The sequence below is a fragment of the Rutilus rutilus genome (genome assembly GCF_951802725.1).
Source record: "Rutilus rutilus genome assembly, chromosome: 1".
In the NCBI taxonomy this organism is placed as follows: domain Eukaryota; kingdom Metazoa; phylum Chordata; class Actinopteri; order Cypriniformes; family Leuciscidae; genus Rutilus; species Rutilus rutilus.
In genome coordinates, this window is record NC_140209.1 from 24,480,145 (window position 1) to 24,486,490 (window position 6,346).

General features: G+C 34.6%; 1 long non-coding RNA gene across 2 annotated transcripts; it reads left to right on the top strand.

The window, feature by feature from the left end:
* Positions 1 to 393: 393 nt before the first annotated feature.
* Positions 394 to 6,066, top strand: LOC311275785. 2 transcript variants are annotated; one of them, XR_014624977.1, is made up of 5 exons: positions 394 to 686; positions 922 to 949; positions 1,106 to 1,359; positions 1,752 to 1,912; positions 5,711 to 6,066. It is a non-coding gene; the product is annotated as an uncharacterized lncRNA (long non-coding RNA). The 2 variants fall into 2 exon arrangements; XR_014624978.1 differs by lacking the exon at positions 922 to 949 and having other exon boundaries at positions 448 to 686.
* Positions 6,067 to 6,346: the final 280 nt, after the last annotated feature.

Below are 6,346 nucleotides of genomic sequence, written 5' to 3' on the forward strand. Positions count from 1 at the left end.
CATCCATATATGATACCATATATCTGCATATATTACAGTATAGTATTGGTTTCTCGCATATATGGACAACATTAATTATAAATATGTGACATACATATTTGTTTTCAACATATTTAATAAATGTATGTAAACATACACTGTAACCCTTTACTGTAAATTTACAACGAATTTCTTACAGAATTGTACTGTATTTCCATAATACAGTATTAAGATGTATATTTTACAGAACAGCTGTAAATATACAGCACATTTCTGTTTTCGTCCTGATAAATTCGTTACCATCATACATACTGACTGAAAAGTCATTGCATTGTGGGATTGATTTCTTTCGCGCTCAATTCAGTTCAAAATGTGACGCGTCATGCGAGCAGCAGCAGACAGTAACGTTAGGCAGCTACAACAGGCAAACTCGTTTTGTCAGCGGGATTCACTGAACATTATAATCATTCCTGTTATCAAGATAAACAATGTCTGCGAATCTGTGAGCAATTTTAAAGCTTTTTTGAGGTTCGGTTCGTGTTTCAAACATTAGTTGCCTGTGACGCAGCAGAAAATGGACGACGTTAACGGTAGCAGCTACCTGAAGACGGATGGAAGAATTTGTCATTGAATAATCTAACCTGCGCGTGACGATAAGTGGGATTTAGAGTTTGAGAAGATGGAGAATTGTTCAACTGAGTGATACGGTAAGCCAATATCTATTATTATTATTTTTTTTTATTTTTTTTTTTGCGTTTCTACATTGTTTTCACGTATTTGGTTTGATTTTGCGAACGCGGTTTAACGTGGACGCGCAAGCAATTCACTGACTCTGTTCCACCTGTTTACCAAGTAACATTAACTTCAACATTTCATATAATAGGCAACCTGTACCATGCTATTTGCATGACATGCATTTGATATATATTTTTTTCGTTTTAGGCTTTGTAATCTGATGGCCATTGTTAATGTAAGTGCTTTTAAGTAGTGTTACAGTTATAGTCTATGTGTTAAAAAAAAAAAATGCTGTCAAATTCTGTCAGTTCTGTGATCGTGCTTTTGAATCGTTGTCAGAATTTCGCTAGCACATGAAAATCCATGTTCCTAATGCTGTTTTCAAATGTAGTAGGCCTATTCCTGATTGCCATCCCATGGTCCTACAACTAACGTTACTCCCTAATTCAAAGAAGTTAGACGGTGTTATCCTTAAAGCAGATAAGTAGAGATTATTCAGCAAATCTCATTAATTTGTAATATGTTTATTATGTTTTGGTTCTGTTGATCAAGGTTGTGCTGTCCTTTTTAAAAATTGTTTCAGGAATTTGCATCGCTGATGTCCAGCAATCTACATTTGCCAGAAAGTCCACGACTTATTTCCTGGTATGTAAACATTAAAGGGGTAGATGAAACCTAAAATGAAAAGCCATCATTTACTCACCCCACTGCAAAATATGTTTTTCTTAATTAGTGTTTTTATTTTGTTTCCAGTCCAGATATCTACAATTCTTACATGAAGAAGCATTTAATAGACACGTAAAAATTGTCTTGTTTTCTTAAAGAATAAGTCAAAATTAAGTGAGTTTATGCTTAAAACAAACAAAATTATATGCCAGTGCATTTTAGCATTCTAACCAATTTGAATTTTTAGTTGAAAAATGTAATTCATAGAACTATGAATAGACAACTACATCGAACCACAGTGGAACCCACAGTAGTTATTTTAATTATTAATATTATTTATTTATTCTTTATTTATTTTTATTCCATTACAGGTCAATCTCTAAGCAACCAGTGCTGGATATTAAGTTTGGAAGGTCAAGGTGTGTGTGAAGGATCACAGCCTCTTCATCACTGGCCTGGCAGCGCTGTTTGCCTCCTCCTATAACTTCAGCTTGCAGTACAGGAAGAGGCAGCACCTTGAGTTTGTTCAGAGGTTAGTCATTGGCATATTTGCCATTCATATATATATATCAGGGTACCCGCGGGGTCTTAAAAGCATTGAAAAAGTCTTAAATTTGATAATCTCAAATTAAGGCCTTAAAAGCCTTGAATTTGGTATACAAAGTCTTGAATTTCGTTACAAAGGTCTTAATTTTTTTTGCCTTTTCTATGATTAAATTCATACCGTAACAAAATTAGCTGTTACTAATGTAGACTAATTAAAAATTAGTCGCGTAACGTTGAGTGCACCTCGCGCTTCACGTCATAGAAGAACGCGCGAAAGCGTGCACACCCGTTACGATGGTTACTAATCAGAGCTTTTCTGTTAAAAGAGCATGTTTTCTACCCGGTCTTTTCAGTAGTATCTGGCCACAACCATCCACGCGCGCTCTCTCTACATTGTTGAAGAAGCGCGGATGATCTGAAAACACAGACAAGCTGGAGTTCAGCGATCTTCATTTGAGAATATCTGTCACGAGCCGCTTGCGCTGTTTGTGCGACTAAATCTGCGATCAAAATGCAGGCTGATATACAGCAGTGTTTTTAATGTTGATCATTATGCGAGCAAGAATGCAATGTTTCCCAACTATCCACACGATTTCAAATGTGACATTGATTTTATACAACAGTAAAAAAAAAAAAAGGGTAACATTAAGTGATGTACTTTTGTTAATTTTAAACAGGCTTATTGCTCTATTTTGCAACAAACTCTGTGGCTTTGACAAAGACAATGAGTTACCGCCACCTACTGGCGATTTTAATATCATATTTTTATTAATATTAAACGTTTTTTAGCATTGAATATTTATTGAACATTGTTTTATTTAAAGCATTATTTATTTTTAAAAGTATTATAAAGGTGAAAAATGAAATGGAAAAATCGATTAAATGGGGCAAATATTGTCCCTTAATGGAAAGATGTGACTGCAGTCGTGGAAGAGAGGGGGTACGGCACTCTAAAAAATTGGAGAACTAAGGAAAAGGGATATGTAGAATTGCACAAGTGCTACTGCTAAAGAGTGCAATGTCAATACAGCCTGTTAGCTTAATTTTAATTTCTCATAAGCTTAATCGAATTGGCCTAGAGAGAATAATTATGACATTTTCTGTCTAAAGACTACATATAGTTACCAAAATTAAAGTAACTGCAGTTTGACTAAAAGTAATGACTAAAAGTTGACAAAAAATGCAAACACATTTCGTCAACTAAAACTATGAAAGGCAGAATGACTCAAATGTGACTAAGACCAATAAGCATTTTCGTCTGAAGATGAAGAGTAAGACTAAATCAAAAATGGCTGCCAAAATTAACATTGGCCTACACACGTGCACGCTACAACGCTGATGCGTATGTATTAAATATGACTGATAATTTAAATAAAATGTTTTATTTAATTCAAATAGTCTACTTGTACATAATTATTTTTTAGGGTTTAAAATGTATACAGATTTTACATTTTCCCCTCATACTTCTGTCGGAATTGGTACGAAGTTGGCATTGAATTTCATTTGAAATGGTATTAAAAAGCCTTGAATTTAAGTTGGAGGATCCTGGGGGTACCCTGTATATATATATACATATATTAGACTGAATTGTGTCACTAACCTTGACTTGACAGTATTTATTATGTTGACTACTGGTATGAACAATATGGCCCTGGTTTCCATACAGGGATTGTCGAGTTCACGCGCATAGGTTTAGTACCTATGATCACGCGCGTGAACTCGACAATCGATTACTATGGCCTTCCACCGAAAACAGGATGTAAACAAAGGTATGAGCGCTGGCTGAATTAACTTCATTTTTATTAATATCTCTAACATCTACTGCAGTCAGATCCACCCGTGTTCACTCGGAAGGAATCACTCACATTTTCTGTGCACTTGTAATGACACTTAAAGGATGTTAAGAGGCTAAAAAGCAGGCTTACTACTTGCCCCATTGAAGTCAATAGGGTGCAAATTTTAAAAATAGAATAACTCGGTGTAGGCAACACCGATTTTTGTCGTTGTTCTCTGTATTGACAGCACTCCAAATGTACAAAAAAATGAGCTCAATGTTAAAATTGACCGGAGTTCTCCTTTAATAAAATTAGGGTATTTAAGCAGATTTTATAATAATGTATCATTAAAAAAAAAAAAAACATTACTGGTGTGCATCTTGAGATAAAACAGTGGCAGTCATATATTTTAAGATATGTCAGTGCAAGTTGTTTTCAGTTGAAGGATTAGTGAAAATTCTGTCATTAATTACTCACCCTCATGTCGTTCCAAACCTGTAAGACCTTCGTTCATCTTCAGAACACAAATTAAGATATTTTTGATGAAATCTGAGAGGTTTCTGAACCACCCATAGACAGCAACGTCTTTGCAACTTTTAAGGCCCAGAAAGCTAGTAAAAACATTGTTTAAATAATCCATGTAACTAGTGCAACCTTAAAGGAGAACTCCGGTCAATTTTAACATTGAGCTCATTTTTTTGTAAATTTGGAGTGCTGTCAGTACAGAGAACAACGACAAAAATCGGTGTTGCCTACACCGTGTTATCCTCTTTTTAAAATTTGCACCCTGTTGACTTCAAGTTTTAAACCTGCTTTTAGCCTCTTAACATCCTTGATGTGCCATTACAAGTGCCCAGCCATGTGAGTGATTCCTTCAGAGTGAACACGGGTGAATCTGACTGCAGTAGATGTGAAAGATCTTGTTATAACATCTACAAATGTCCATATATAGGTGAAAATGCCCCTTGAAATCAATTTAAGGTGGCAAATATTACCCCTTAATAAAAAATGTTAATTTCTGTCACTGCTGTAAACTGACCACTGCATAGAATATGAAAAATATGAATATCTTTGTCAGTCAGCTGTCAACAGGCCTAAACAAGCCATGGCACCAAGCACAGAAACACAATCAGTAAAATGTTATCTAATTATTATCAAGAAAACTTTGAAAATATCGATCGAGACATATTTTGTCAATATTGCACACCCCTAATGCATGGTATTAATTTTGATTTCTTCGGGTCTTAAAAAGCCTTAAATTTGACTTTAAAAAATGTGCAGAAACCCTGCATCATAATATTTAGGTTGAACCACTGTAGCTATATTATTTACCAATGTTTTTACCACTTTTCTGGGCTTTGACAGTTGCAATGATATTGATATCAATGGAAGGACAAAACTATCAGATTTCATCAAAAATATCTTCATTTGTGTCCTGAAGATGAACAAAAGTCTTGAGGGTTAGAAATAATGACAGAATTAACATTTTTGGGTGCAAACATGCATTTTAGTCTGGTAAATCATGTTGTCATATATGCAATAAACATTGCAAGGCTTGCAATTAAGTTAAATTATTTCTGTCACAAAGGTTTGGGCTGGATTCTGGCAGTGTGTGCTCTATATAAACGGAGAGTCTAAAGACTGCCTTTCCACTGATACTCTGATGGCACCGGATGAGGGGATGATATTGTTAATGAGCTGGGTGATGAGTAGACAAAAGTTGTAGAATAAAACTTTAAATCTGGCAACCCCACTTCCAAAAATTTAGTTAGTTGACAGTGCGCATGTAAACAGACACATTGAGTTGATGTATTTTACCAGGGCAGAACAAATATCAGTTATTGATCACAACATCCAACATTGCATTTTTTTTTTTTTCACAACATCCTACATTGCATTTTTTTTTTTTTATGTTGTTCAGTTTTAGACAGCTTTTGTGCTGTCTCTCTTTGTCAAAATATACACACTCAGTTAATAATATTTAATTGTTGTTTTTTTCTGCCTTTTAGACGCTTTCTTGACATCAATCCTGAACGTGGATCAAAAACAAAGAAAGGACAAGTAACTTCAAAGAAAACTGGCCAAGTTGTGCAAAACAAGAACACCACTGTAAGCCTACAGGTGTCCTCACTTCTGCGAAACCTTGCAGACTTTGAATGGGATTTCGTTTGCACTTTTATGGACTTCAAAAAAGAAACCGCATTTCACTGTCGTTATAAAGCTTGGAAGAGCAGGACATTTTTTAATAGAACTCTGATTGTATTCGTCTGAAAGAAGAATGTCAGATACACCTAGGATGACTTGAGGGTGAGTAAATCATGTGCTAATTAAAATTTTTGGGTGAACTATTCCTTTAATTAAGTGCTAACTGTTACCTGTTTGTTGTTAAGTGTTAAAATTGCATTTTATGTTTAAAAAGTAATTCAGCAGCCAACATGTTCACAGAAGGCAATTTAACTAAATAAATGTTTTAAAACCCAGAAAATGTTGTTTTCTTTTTCCTAGTGTGACTACTCTTATGAAACCTTAAAGTATAATATTTTAATTATGTAATAATAAAAGCAGTATTCCCTGTAAAAATACAATTTATTGCTGTCGACAAGTTTAATAATGTAAAATGTGGTATCTGTATTTGGTAATTACAG